This window comes from Ceratotherium simum, chromosome 28 (genome assembly GCF_057802395.1).
Source record: "Ceratotherium simum simum isolate JZ-2026a chromosome 28, ASM5780239v1, whole genome shotgun sequence".
NCBI lineage: Eukaryota > Metazoa > Chordata > Mammalia > Perissodactyla > Rhinocerotidae > Ceratotherium > Ceratotherium simum.
The window spans coordinates 38293338-38309185 of NC_141927.1; the positions used below are offsets into that span (position 1 = coordinate 38293338).

The following is a 15848-nucleotide window of genomic DNA, read 5'->3' on the forward strand; positions in this document are numbered from 1 at the left end:
TGAATTTAAGAGTTCTTTTTAATTTTGCTGGCCTAACAGCTGTAAACTGATACTTTATTGTTGTTTTACTTTGCATTTCCCTGATTACTAATGAATCCAAGCGTCTTTTCATATAGTCTTTTACTATTCATTCTGTAAATTTTCTGTTCAAATACACTGATAGTTTTCTGTCACTTGGTATGTCTTTCGTCAATTTGTTAGAGTTCTTTGTACATAATAGAAATTAACTCTTTGACATCTGCATTACGAATATTTTTCCAGATCTATTATTAACCTATAAACTTTGTATATGGAAATGTATAAAAACTTTAAATTTTTATGTAGCCAAATAAGTCTTACTTTTCTTTTACTACTTCTGGGTTTCTAATCTTGGTAGGCTGTAGTCTACATTTTCTTGCAACATTTTAATTTTTTCTTTTACATTTTTCTTTACGCCATCTGGAATTTATTTTTGTGTTTGATATAAGAATGGAGTCCATTTTTTCCTTCCAGATGGATATCAGTTATGCCAGTGACATTTATTAAAGAGTCCATTATTTTCCCTCTGAATTGAACCACCACACTTGTCTTATGTTAAATTCTCCTTTATTCTGACATCTCATTCTGGATTGTTAATTCTGTTCCCCTGACCTACTTGTCTATTCTTATATAAATACCATATTGGTTTTATTATAGAGGCTTTATTGTATATGTTGCATATGAGGCAACTCATTCCTCATCATTCTCCTTTCTCCTAATAGTCTTAGTTATTCTTGAACATTCTATCATATAATTTAAGATTTTTTCATCCAGTTCTAAAAAAACTCATCCAGATTTTAAACTGAAATTGCAATAATTTTTATATCTATTTGGAAGGATGGCATTTTTATTATATTATCCTCCCACCCAAGAACATCATGTGCCTCTCCCTTTATTCAAATCTTATCTTATGTCTTTTAGTAAGATATTTTAGGTTTCTTTGTATAGATTCTGTGTCTTCACTGTTAAATAATTTTGTCGCTATTTTAAATGATATGATCTTTCCATTTCCATTACTAGGTGCTTATTGTTAGAGTAGTGAAAAAATATTGTTTTTTATATAATTATCTTGCATCCAAATTCATTTATTAAATCCAGTAGGTTTTTTCCCCAAGATTTCTTGGATTTTCATAGTATACAATCTTATTAGTAGCAAGAAGAGATGGTTTTATCTGTTCTTTTCCAATACTTATGCCTATTATTTAATTTTCTTGTCTTATTACATTTGTTAAAACCTCCAAAGTAATGTTAAATAATAATGGTGATTGTAGGCATCCTTATCTCTAGTTTTTTATTGTAATTGAAATTGTCTTAGTGTCTTTCACTTTAGGATAATATTTGCTGTTGGTTTTTGGTAATCTTCATATTCAAGAGTTTCCTTCTTTCTATTCCTATTTATATTAAGAATTACTGATAAACTTAATCCAATGACTTTTTAGCATTTATTGTTTGGTTCAGATGGGTTTTCTCTTTTGATTGATTGATGAGTTTATTTGCTGTTCTGCTTAGTTTTTGTTGTTGTTGGTTTTCTATTTCAGTAATTCTCCATATTTTTTTGTTTCTATATAGTAATTTCTTTTTAAATTTCCTCTTTGATCTTGGTGTTATCTAGGGCTATGTTTCTTATTTCCAAATAGTTAAGATTTGTTAGTCCCCTTTTTATTGTTTATTTCCAATTTTATTGACTCATGACTAGAGAATGTGTCCTGCAAAAGTTCTACTGTTTTTATTTTGGTCAATTTTTATGAAGGTTTTATGAATATATAAAAATTAATGTATGGAAAACAACCTTAAGCGTCCATTGATGAATGAATGGATAAAGAAAATGTGGTATACATATATATATATATACACAACAGAATATTATTTAGCCATAAAAAAGAAGGAAATTTTGCCATTTGCCATAACATGAGTGGGACTTGAGGGCATTATGCTGAGTGAAATAAGTCAGACAGAGAAAGACAAATACCATATGATCTCACTTATATGTGGAATCTAAGAAAAGAAAAACCAAACTTATAGATACAGAGAACAGATAGCTGGTTGCCAGAGGTGGGGGGAAAGGTGTAGGCAAAATGGGTGAAGAAGGTCAAAAGGTAAAAACTTCCAGTTATAAAATAAATAAGTCCTGGGGATGCAATGTACAGCATGGTGACTATAGTTAATAATACTGGATTGCATATTTGAAAGTTGCTAAGAGAGAAAAATCTTAAAGTTCTCATCACAAGAAACAAAATTTGTAACTGTGTGGTGATAAATGTTAACTAGGCTTATTGTAGTGATCATTTCACAATATATACATATATCAAATTATTATGTTGTTACCTGAAACTAATGTTATATCTCAATTACATCTCAATAAAAAAATATAATGTATGTTTTTTATTTGAAAAATTCAAGGTAACATATTGATCATATCAAGATTATTGATACTATTATTCAGTTCCTCTATGTTCTTTTAAAATCTACTACTTAGATTCAAATTAATGAGAGAAAAATATGGATACCTTGAAGGCTCGTTTCCTTCTCCCCTTTTGAGATCTGCCTCAACTGGACTGAGCCAAGCTGCTGAGAGACAGGTTGTTGTCATCATTCCTGGCATGCAAGACTTTGCCCTGAGCCCTCCCTATGCAGACCCCTGTCGTTGAACTTGGACCCAGAAGATCTCCAGACACATTTCTAGTTACTCGGAGAAACCAGGTTTCCCAGCCTTTCTTAGGCTAACCCGTAAACATGTAATTCAGCAAGAAGGTGGGTCTTGTTCTCTCCTGGAGTGCTCTGGGTGGCCCATCTAGCCTGCTGCCCATGGTGCACCCAGCACACCTTGACCCAGCCCACGGTGCAGAATAATGAGAGTTCAGGGCAGCCACCACTCTGCTACTTTCCTGCTTGTAGGTTTTCTTCCCAATAAACCCCACATTATAACCGCAGCATGTGGTGCTAGTGTACGTGCTCACGACCCTTGCATGATCCAAATCTAAAGACAGGTAATTAAATCTTCCACTAAAATTTTATTTTTTATCAACCTCTCTTTTTATTTTGCTTTGTATTTATTACTGTAGTTGTTATGCAGTTTGGGGAACATAAGTTTATGACTATCTTTTTTTATCAATTGTGTATTTTATCATTACAGAGTGTCTCTCTCCCTTTTTTAGTTTTAATCCTAAATTCCACATTATTTGATATTAATATCAAACGTTAGTATTATCTCTTCTGTATTCTATGATTTGCATTTGTTTTTATTTTCCCATCCCTTTTATTATCCTTGTTGCTTTCTTTTAAGTGTATTTCTTCTAAATAACATATATTTGGGGTTTTTTTTAACCTAATATGATGGATAGTGTATTTTAAAAGGTGATTTCAGACTATGTATTATATTTAAGATGATAACTAATGCATCTTATTTTATTTTGTTGTATAGATGTATGTATAATAAATGTGTTACTCTATATTGATTACTTTAGATTGTTTCATTCTTTTTACTGGTTTGATGAAGTTGCCATTTTTTTTATCTTGACAATTTGAAGGTTCGGCTGTATATTTCCATTCCATTACCAGTAACCATCCTCTCTCTGTTCTTTTAATCACATACATAGCTAGTGTTATTTATAAACAAGATATCTATTATTTCCCCTACTGAGATGTAGTACTCCCGCTTTCTCTTATATTTCTCTCATGTAACAACAGATCTTAGACTGGGTAGCTTATAAACAATAGAAGTTTATTTCTCTCAGTTCTGGAGGCTGAAGCCCAAGATCAGGGTGCCAGTGTGGTCAGGTGAGGCCCTCTTCAGGGTTGCAGACTTCTCGTTGTATCGTCACGTGACTAAAGGGACAAAGGATCTCTCTAGAGCCTTTCTTATAAAGGCACTGATCCCATTCATGACGGCTCTGTCCTCATGACCTAAACACCTCCCAAAGGCCACACCTCCTAAAACCATCCCATTGGGCATTAGGATTTCAACATATGAATTTGGAGGGACACAAATATTCAGACCATAGCACCCACGGTGACGCTCTAATTCCTCCCAACCCCTACCTTCTTTTCCTATCTCCCTATCTGTTTCTGAAAAGTTTTAAACCCTCTCTCTACTCTAACCCACCCCCAGGTTCTAGGTTGGGCTGAAATCACTTAGAATGTGTTTAGAATTTCTTTTTTTAGTATTTCTCTTCTGTTTCAAAATTCCTCATTTATCTCTCATAATAAGTGTTCCCAGAATATCTATCCTTATCCATTAAACACGTATATATCAAGGGTAATGTCTCTTTACCTTTTTTATTTTTCTTTATCTTCCCTTTATTTGTTTATTTTTTTATTGAATTATAATTGGAATACAATACTATATTAGTTTCAGATGTACAAATAGTGACTCAATATTTTTATATATTATGAAATGATCACCATGATAAGTCCAGCCACCGTCACCATGCCAAGTTATTACAATATTACTGACTATATTCCCCATGCCATACACCACATCCCTGTGACCCATTTATTTTATAACTGGAAGTGTGTACCTCTTAATCCCCTTCACCTATTTCCCCTGTCCCCACACCTACCTCCCCTCTGGCAACCACCCGTTTGTTCTCTGTATCTGAGACTGTTTCTGTTTTGTTTTGTTTGTTCGTTTGTTTTGTTTTTTAGATTTTACATGTAAATGAGATCATACAGTATTTGTCTTTCTCTGTCTGAATTATTTCACTTAGCATGTTCACATCCATGTTGTTGCAAATGGCAAGATTTCATTCTTTTTTATGGCTGAGTAATCTTCTATTGTGTATATAAAGCACATTTCTTTATCCACTTATCTATCAATGGACGTTTAGGTTGCTTCCATATCTTGGCTATTGTAAATAATGCTGCAATGAACAGAAGGGTATACAGATCTTTTTGAATTACTGTTTTTGTTTTCTTCAGATAAATACCCAGAAGTGGAATTGCTGGACTGTATGATAGTTCTGTTTTTAATTTTGGGGGGAACCTCCATACTGTTTTCCATAGTGGCTGTACCAATTTATATTCCCACCAACAGTGCACAAGGGTTCCCTTTTCTTCACATCCTCTCCAACACTTGTTATTTTTTGTCTTTTTGATCATAGCCATTCTAACAGGTGTGAGGTAATATCTCATTGTGGTTTTGATTTGCATTTTCCTGATGATTAGTGACATTCAGCATATTTTCATGTGTCTGTTGGCCATCTGTATGTCTTCTTTGGAAAGATGTCTATTCAGGTCCTCTGTCTATTTTTTAAATTGAATTTTGGTTTTTTGATATTGAGTTATATGAGTTATTTATATATTTTGAATATTAACCCCTTATCAGATATATAATTTGCAAATATCATTGTCCATCCAGTAGGTTGCCTTTTCGTTTTATTGACGGATTCCTTCACTGTGGAAAAGCTTTTCAATTTGATGTAGTCCCATCTGTTTATTTTTGCTTCTGTTGCCCTTGCCTGAGGAGAGAGATCCAAAAAAAATATTGCTAAGATCAATGTCAAGGAGTTTACTGCCCATTTTTTCTTCAAGGAGTTTTATGGGTTCAGATCTTACATTTAAGCCTTTAATCCATTTTGAGTTTATTTTTTGTATGGTGTAAGGTAGTGGTCCAGTTTCATTCTTTTGCATGTAGCTGTCCAGTTTTCCCAATACCATTTATTGAAGAGACTGTGTTTTCCCCATTGTATATTTTTGTCTCCTTTATTGAAGATTAATTGACCATATAAGTGTGGGTATATTTCTGGGCTGTCTATCCTGTTCCTTTGATCCATGTGTCTGTTTGTGCCAGTTCCATACCATTTTGATTACTATAACTTTGTAGTATAGTTTGAAATCAAGGACCATGATACTTACAACTTTTTTCTTCTTTCTCAAGATTGCTTTGGCTGTTTGAGGTTTTTTGTAGTTCCACACAAATTTTAGGATTATTTGTTCTAGTTCTGTGAAAAATGCCGTTAATATTTTGATAGGAATTGCATTGAATCTGTAGATCACTTGGGTAGTATGGACATTTAAACTATATTAATTCTTTCAATCCATAAGCATAATATACCTTTCCATTTATTTGTATCATCTTCAATTTCTTTCATCAGTGTCTTATAGTTTCCAGGGTACAAGTCTTTCACCTCCTTGGTTAAATTTTTTCCTAGGTATTTTATTCTTTTTGATGCCATTGTAAATGGGATTGTTTTCTTTCTGATAGTTCATTATTAGTATATAGAAATGCAACAGATAGATTTTTGTATATTGATTTTGTATCCTGTGACTTCACTGAATTCACTTATTAATTCTAATAATTTTTTGGTGGAGTCTTTAGGGTTTTCTATATATAGTATCATGCCGTCTGCAAATAATGAAAGTTTTACTTCTTCCTTTCCAATTTGGATGGCTTTTATTTCCTTTTCTTGCTTAATTGTTGTAGCTAGGACTTCCAATACCGTGTTAAACAAAAGTGGTGGGAGTGGGCATCCTTGTCTTGTTTCTGATGTTAAAGGAAAAGCGATCATCTTTTTACCATTGAGTATATTAGCTGTGAGTTTGTTACATGTGGCCCTTATTATATTGAGATATGTTCCCTTTATATCCACTTTGTTGAGAGTTTTTATCATAAATGGATGCTGAATTTTGTCAAATGCCTTTTCTGCATCTATTGATATGATCATACAATTTTTATCCCTTGTTTTGTTAATGTGGTGTATCACATTGATTGATTTGTGGATATTAAATCATCCTTCCGTCCTTAGAATGAATCCCACTTGATCATGGTGCATGATCTTTTGAAGGTTGTTGAATTTAATTTGCTAATACTTTGTTGAGGATTTTTGCCTCTATATTCATCAGGGATATTGGCTTGTAATTTTCTATTTTTATAGAGTCTTTGTCTGGTTTTGGTTTCAGGGTAAAGCTGGCCTCATAAAATGAGTTTGGAAGTGTTCCTTTCCCCTTCAATTTTTTGAAATAACTTGAGAAGGATAGGTATTAACTCTTCTTTACATGTTTGGTAGAAATCACTTGTATCTTCTCATACAAGTGATTTCTCTGTTTTGAAATTCTCTGTTCTGGTTCAGTCACATTTGATTAGTCTTTTCTAAAGTATTTTCTATTTTCTTCAAACAAGATACATGATTTGTATACTCTGAGTTCTTGAATATCTTTCTTTATAATCTTTTTATTTTTTTCCTCAGTCATTATACATGCTATTTCACTGTTTTCTAGCTTTCCTGGCTACACATAAGAAGTCTGATGTTAGTCTTATTTTTCCATGGTAGTTAGCTTTTTCTTTCAGGCTTTAAAACTTCTGAGACTTTATCTTTTTTCTAATAATTTAGGAGCTGTATCAGGATATGCATAGGTACATCTTTTCTCAATAGTCCAGCCTGGAACTATGTAAGCCCTTCAAACTAGATTCTTCCTTAGCTCAGGGAAATATTTTTCCATTACTTGTTTAATCATGGCCTCTCCTCTTTCTGTTCCATTTTCTCCTTCTAGAATACCTACTATTTTAAAACTAGGTTTCCTGGAGGTATCTGCCAAGTCTCTTATCTTTTCCTTCATGAGTCTATATTTTTATCTTTCTGCTCTAAGGTATTTAAATCAGGGTTCTTCAGTGAAAAAAAACCAACAGGAAATATGTAGATATACATATATGCACATATATGCATATATATACATATATGTACATATAGATAAATATACATAATATATATGTATATGATACATATATACCCATTTATACAGGCATACATATACATACATACACAAAGAGATTCATTATGAGGAATTGGCTCACGCAATTGTGGACACTGACAAGTCCCAAGATCTGCAGGAGGAGTCAGCAAGCTGGAGACCCAAGAGCGCAGACAGTGCAGTTCCGCTCCAAGTCCAAAGGCCTGAGAACCAGGTCAGCCGATGGTGTGGTTCCCATCTGAAGGCAGGAAAAGGTCAATGTCTCAGCTTAAAGGCAGTTAAGCAGCAGAAATTATTCCTTACTTGAGGGAAAGTCGGTCTTTTTGTTCTATTCAGATCACCAACTGATTGGATGAGGCCCACCTGCATTAGGGAGGGCAATTGGCTTTACTCAGTCAACCAATTTAAATGTGAATATTATCCAAAAACACTCCCACAGAATAATGCTTGACTAAATATCTGGACAAAAACGTGGCCCAGTCAATTTGACACACAAAATTAACCATCACAAATCTACCCCTTATCAACTTGGCACCCATTGGCATCTCCTTAAACCATACTTAATCTCCGAATAAAGATAACAACAAGGTCATAATTCCATCTAACATGACACATTATCCTGCATATGAGTAAAAATGCACTAACCCCTTCCTCAGAGAGGAGGTAAATGATGATTACTTGAGTGACATTTACTCTTCTCTTGGATATCTCCTTGATACACACACACACACACACACACACACACACAAATATATTCACAACAAAATAAGAAAGACTCATGATAATTACAGTTCTGATTTCTGTAACTGGTCACAAAGTGACGGCTGGTTTTATAACTACCTTATTCCGTTCTCCATTTGTATTCCATTTGTCCTCAGCAGCAACCTGCCTTCAGGTTCTTTACCTGGGGGGGGGGGGGGGGGGGGTGATCCAAATCTTTATTCCTGAAGGCTCTAGGCCATTAGTAGTCCTGCCTGGGATTGGGTTGTTGTGCTTTTCTGTTGACAATAATCACAAGGCACTGTAGTATTAAGAGACACCCTAAGGGATCTCCTGTGTTCCAGACATACTCTTCCTTACCTCTATTATGGAGTAGTAGTCCAATTTCTCCTTGGAGAAGTAGTCCTGGGTAGTCAGGATCAATCAACCCAGCCCACAGTAACTTTTTTCTTTGTCAGTTGATTCAGAAGCATGAGGAGCTCAAAGTGGCTGGGCAGCAGTCTTAACTTCCAGATCAATGGAATCATTGCTGGGTCTCCTGGTGGAAGTATTCCCCCCGTAGGAGCTAAGACCAACGTGCCAGCAGAGCATAAGGTTGTGTGAACAGGAACCAGAAATTTTACTAGCGGGTCACTAGGGGTAATAGTGAGTGATGCCCCTCCCATTTCCACCCCTTGATTCCTGGGCCCACGAATCCTGCTGTGGGAGAAAGAGTACCATATACTTGACACTAATTCAGAGCATATACTGCCTTCTGGAGAACCTTGTCCCTTCCTACAAGGTATTGCCACCTAGCTAGCACTGTAACCGGGTCTTCAAAAGGCCACCATTTCATAAAACTAGCTGCTTCAGGATGATGGAGAACATGATAAGACCAGTGAATTCCATGAGCATTGGCCCACTACCACACCTCGTTTGTTGTGAAGTTAGTCCCTTGATCAGAAGCAATGCTGTGTGGAATACCATGACAGTAGATGAGGCATTCTGTAAGTCCATGGATCATAATGTTGGCAGAAGCACTTCATGCAGGGAAGGCAAATCTGTATCCAGAGTAAGTGTCTATTCCAGGATGCACTGCCCTTTCCATGATGGAAGCAGTGCAATGGAATCAACCTGCTACCAGGTAGCTGGCTGATCACCCCAGGGAGTGGTGCCATATTAGGGACTCAGTGTTGGTCTCTGCTGCCGGCAGATTAGACACTCAGCAGGGGCCATAGTCAGGTCAGCCTTGGTGAGTTGAAGTCCATATTGCTGAGTCCAGGCATGACCTCTATCCCTGCCACCATGGCCACTTTGTTCATGAGCCCATAGATGACGATAGGAGTGGCTGGGGAAAGGCTGACTCGTATCCACAGAATGGGTCAACCTATCCTCTTAGTTATTAAAACTCTACTCTGTTGAGGTTACCCTTTGGTGAGCATTCACATGGGACACAAATATCTTCACATTTTTTTTTGCCCATTTAGAGAGATCTATCCACATACCTCTTCCCCAAATTTCCTTGCCACCAATTTTCCAATCATGTTCTTTTCAAGTCTCTGACCATCCAGCCAAACCATTAGCCACAGCCCATAAATCAGTATGTAATCACACATCCAATCATTTCTCTGTCCAAGCAAAGCACTGCTCAAAGTTCTGGCAGCTGGGAGAATTTTCCTTCACCATTGTCCTGCAGGGAGATCCCAGAAAGCGACTGTAGTGCTGCAGCTCTCCACTTCCGGGTGGTGCCTGCGTATCATGCAGAATCACCTTGAAAAAAGGCCTGCCTCTTCTCTTCCTCTGTCAACTGATTGTAAGGAACTCCCCATGAGGCCATAGGTGCAGGCTGGGAGAGACAAGGCAGAGTAGCAGAAGTGGAGACGATGGGCATTTGGGCCACTTTTTCATGTAACTTACCTGTGTCTTCAGGGCCTGGTTGGGCCTTATCACATATATACCATTTCCATTTGATGATGGAGCGTTTCTGGGCACGCCCAAATTTACGGCATGAGGGGTCACATAACACCCAGTTTAGGATGGGCAGCTCAGGTTGCATGGTAACTCGGTGGTCCATGGTCGAGTGTTCAGTCTCTACTAACGCCCAGGTAGCGGATCAAGAGCTGTTTCTCAAAAGCAAAGTAGTTACCCATGGAAGATGGCAAAGCTTGCCTCCAAAATCCTAAACTGCACAGCAATTCGCCTATAGGGGCTGCCAAATGTTCCAACCAGCATCCTTATCTGCCACTGACAGTTCAAGCACCATTGGCTCTGCTGGATCACATGGCACAAGTTTGGCAGAGCAGCTTGCCCAGCAGCTGGGACCTGTTGCAGAGCCTTCTTTTGTTCTGGATCTCACTCAAAGCTTTTTCAGTCACTCGGTAAATGGCCCAGAGAAACCTACCCGAATGAGGAATATGTTGCCTCCCAAACCCAAAGCGGCCCACTAGGTGTGGTGTCTCTTTTGGGTTGTAGGAGAGACCAGCTGGAACAATTTATCCTTCACCATAGAAGCAATATCTCAATATGCCCCACACCACTGGACTCCTAGAAATTTCACTGAGGTAGAGGCTCATGAATTCTTGTCAGATTTTTTTTTTTAATTTTTTGTTTATTGCAGTAACATTGGTTTATAACATTGTAAAAATTTCAGGTGTACATCATTATACTTCTATTTCTGCATGGACTACATCATGTTCACCACCAAAATACTAATTACAACCCATCACCACACACATGTACCGAATTATCCCTTTCACCCTCCTCCCTCCCCCCTTCCCCTCTGGTAACCACCAATCCAACCTCTGTCCCTATGTGTTTGTTTCTTGTTGTTATTGTCAGATTTATTTCCTACCCTCTGACACACAAATGTCTTGCCAATAAGTAGAGTAGCTGTTACTTCTTATTCTCTAGGTCTAATCAGCATATAATCAGTGTAACGGACCACTGTGATATCTTGGGAAGAGAAAGGCAATCAAGATCCCTGTGAACTAAGTTATGACGTAGGACTGGAGAGTTGATATACCCCTGAGGAAGCTGTTGTTCTTGCCAACTAAAAGCGAACTGCTTCTGGTGGTCTTTATCAACAGGTGTGGAGAAAAAAGAATTTTCCAGAGCAATAGCTGCATATCAGGTACCAGGGTGTGTGTTTATTTGCTCAAGCAGTGAAACCACATCTGGTACAGCAGCTGCCATTGGAGTCACCACCTGGTTAAGCTTGTGATAATCCACTGTCATTCTCCATGATCCATCTGTCTTCTGCACAGGCCAAATAAGTGGGGATGTGGTGGGAATCACCACCCCTGCATCTTGTAAGTCCTTGATGGTGGCACTAATCTCTGCAATCCCTCCACAAATGTGGTACTGCTTTCAGTTTACTATTTTCCTAGGTAGAGGTAGTTCTACAGCTTCCACTTGGCCTTTCCCACCATAACAACCCTCACTCCATGCAATAGGGAACCAATGTGGGGATTCTGCAAGCTGCTCAGTATGTCTATTCCAGTTACACATTCTGGAACTGGGGAAATAACCGCAGGATGGGTTTGGGGACCCATTGGGCCCACTGTGAGATGGACCTGAGGTAAAACTCCATTGATCGCCTGACCTCCATTAGCTCCTACTCTGAGGGGTGGACCACAGGGATGTTCTGGGTCTCCTGGAATTAGTGTTAGTTCAGAGCCAGTGTCCAGTAGTCCACAAAGGTCTGATTATTTCTTTTTCCCTGATTCACAGTTACCCTGGTAAAAGGCCATAGGTCCCTTTGGGGAAAACTGAGAGAAGGTTGAACAGTACACATTTTTGACAGTGTATCAAGGCCCTTTCACAAGGGGACCTGACCTCCCCTTCCTTCAAGGGGTTCTGGGTCTGTAAATGGGCTCAAGTCTGGGATTTCATTGAGAGGCTATGACTCTATTTTTATGATTCAGATTAGACCTTTGTTCACTTGACCTAGAACTTTTCTGCTTATGCAGATCAAGTAGGAATTTAGTAGGCTTCCTGTCTATTTCACTTCTAGTTACACCATAGGTCTGAGTGAGTCAGACTACTCTGACTGCAGCTTTGTCTCTGATTTGCATTATGGTAATCATGCCCACCTTGCCTTTGGTAACTGAGTGCCACCACTTGGCCCCTGTCATCCCGGGATCCAATTACTTCCACTGAATTAGGTTTCTCAATTCAGTAACGACAGTTCCCACTGTAAGTTGGCCTACACAGAAGAGCAATCACAGAGCTCTTCAAGATGCCGGGGCTCCCTCACAAATGTATTTCTCATAATCAGGGAGAAAGATGTGTCTTCTCTCAGTGTGGGCAAGTAGGTTTTACATGACAAATCCTCCATAACATTCCAGTCTCCCTAGGTATTTGATTATCATTCTCTGCACAAGACCAAGGCACGTCTGGCATTTCTAATTTGCTTATTGTGGGCCACCTTTTGGTCCATGTCTCAGCCAACTAATCAGAGTCCTTTCTAATTCCCCAAGCTGCAACACTAAATGCAGAATCTCTGCTTAGTGCATCCGTAGCAATAAATTCCCCTGATCCAACTTTATGTTCCTTCCACCATTATCACATACCCTTAATATCCGTTCTTCCACATGTCCTCTGGATTTCCGTGTGCACAAATTAGAAACTCAAGTAGTTCTTTTGGAGTGTAGTGCACCTCCTCATGAGTCACACTTTGCACCTCACCTTTAGGGGGCTGCTGGGCCTTGAGTTTACCTATAGATCTAGAAGCAAAGAGGGGAGGTGGGGGTGACTCCTGAGGAGAATCAGCAGTGTCTTGCATGGCAACTTTCTCTGGGGAGGCAATTACAGTTTCCTCAGGCAACACAGGGTTAATCTCCTCAGATGGGGGTGGAGAAGTCACTTCTACCGGGAGTGGAGAGGCTGCTTCTACCAGCAAAGAGAATTTATCAGAATTTAGGGGCTCAATATCCCCAGCTTCATCAGAGTCTTCCCACACATCGCCATTCCAGCTTTCAGGATCCCATTCCTTCCCGACCAATGCCCTCACTTTAACAGTAAATACTCTCTGAAGCAGGGAGTTCAACTTTTGTTGTAATTCAGTCTGTTGCAGGGTAAGATTCTGAGTTTGATTTTCAGCAATCTCAGCCCTGCGGCTATAGGAGATGAAGGTCTTCTTCAGGGCACACATAGAAGCTTTCAGGTATTTATGCAGCACTTGAGCTGAGATTCAAATCCCTGAGCTCATCCTTTTCTTTTCCCACTTTGTCCACTGACATCAGGAGCAACCAGCCAATCTCATTATATTCATTAGTTTGACAAAAATGTTTGAAAGTCTCACATACACAATCACCCAGATCCTTGCTTATCATAAGTGGTGGATTAGGGTTCTCCAACGGAAATATTGTGCATATCTCTATGGCGAGATAACACCACAAATTATCAGTGCTCTCTTCACTACTGGAAATAGAATCATTAGCACCTTTAAGTCTAATCAGATTAGAGAGCCAGTTTCCCAGAACCAGAGAGCCAGATCCCAGAACCAATTCAGAAAACTCATTCTTAAAATTCTGTTCCTCTAGAACCAGTTTCAGTACCAAAATCTCAGTCAGGGTTCTCCATAGAAACAGAGCCTAGAAGTCTCCATAACCAGAAATTCTTTTCGTTGTAAAGTATCTACAGTTTATCAATGTCTGCTCACTACAATTCTTGTACAATGTAATGAAAGATCATTTCTGCCTACAGCGACCAAAAGGTAGCTTTGTTTATAATTGAAAAAAAAGGCAAAGAAGCAGATTAATAAAGAGAACAAAATTATTTGGTGGTGATTTATTTTGCTGTGTCCAAGAAACATTTTATGTTATCAAAACTGCTACACATGACAAGATTAGAAAACCAAGAATTTGATGTTGAGTAAGACATTTCTGTGTCTTTACACTTGAGAACATTTTCCCATGAGTGATCTAAGGGGAACCTGAGGGTCTAATGAACTTATTCTTTCTGATTTGTGGCTTTTGTGTGTCACGCCCTCTGCACCTCTTCCTGATCATCTTTCCACATGTTTTGCATTTCCCCATCACTTGCATTGTGTAAAAAAAGCTGGTCTATATTTGCAATACTCATAGATAACTTGGAAATAAAGATGAATAATCTAGGATTTTAAAAAATTGAGAAGATTGGACCAGTCTGTTTGCAGAAGTTTATTGACAGAATAAATAATAAGTGTCAGGGAAGAGAAACTACTGATAGTGACACCTGAGAAATGAAACACATTAGACAAAACTTGTCAAAGGTTGAACTCAATGACACAGATGAGAGAATTACAAGATAGCTTCTTTTTTTTCTCAGTTCCTTTTCTGAATATGAAAGCTTTCTGAATCTACTTGACATTGTGAGAAATGCTACATTCCCCAAAGTATAACAACTGTTTTTGCAATCTTTAAGAAATTTTTTAAAAGCCCGAGAAAGATACATTATTACATTATTTAAATAATGAAAAAATATATAAGAAAGTCTCGCTTACTTAAAGATCAGTGAACTGTAATTCCATTGGTAATAAAAATGTTAAACATTTGAAAGATGATTAAATCTAAAATGTGTGACTTCTGAATAAACTGTAGTTTTGAAATTAATATGGCAAATTTGTGGTAATGCTGAGCAAAACAACTTATACATAATATATTTTATATTTTAAACTAACAAAATCAGTTCAGAAATATAAAGCCATTTTTAAAAGAATTATTTATATTTTAATCTTCTCAAATTTTCCATTTTGCATCCATAGCTTCCATTTTTTCTGAAAATTTTGCCTCCTTAGAAATAACAGTAAGAGAGATGCAGGGCTGGAGATGGAGCTCCCAGCATCCAGACTCCAGGATGAATCTTTCTTTCCCCTACAGGGTCTTTAAATTCAATGTGAAAAAAACACTCACTTTTATGGACTAGTCAATGCATTCCTCTGTGGGTGTACGTGTGTCTCAACGATGTGATTGCTTAACTTGGTAACATGAGTGTTATTCACATTACAACATCCTGGCCTTTGACTTCAGAGCTTGGGTGTCCTGAGAGCTGGGCATTTCACGAAAACACAAAGCCAGCTGGCACTGAAACATAGACAGCAATTGCCCTAAACCATCTCAGTCTCTTGCTGGATCACAGCCACACATCTAGATAAGATATGAAAGAGATTTTCTCTGGCAACTTGATAGCCTTCTTGCTGAGGCAGGATAAGAAGGAAGAGTTGTCTCTCTCAATCCGAATTATTCTAGGTCCATCCTTACTTGTGCATCTACCAAAGCTGGGACCAGGGCTGGCTTCGGGCACAAGTTGGACTTTGGACCTCTCTCATACCCAAGCCCCTGATGCTCCTAGACAACCCCTGGCTACCCAGGTCTCCCTTTCCCTGGGGACCCCACCCAGGCCTGCTCTCTGATAGGACCCCATGCCCTAGATTAGGGGTTGTCAAAATTAGGAATCTCATGGAC

The 15848-nt window shown here is 38.1% G+C and overlaps 1 pseudogene; it reads right to left on the minus strand.

Moving 5' to 3' along the window:
• Positions 1-8604: 8604 nt before the first annotated feature.
• Positions 8605-12196, minus strand: LOC101400034 (uncharacterized; annotated as a pseudogene).
• Between the last annotated feature and the right edge of the window lie 3652 nt (positions 12197-15848).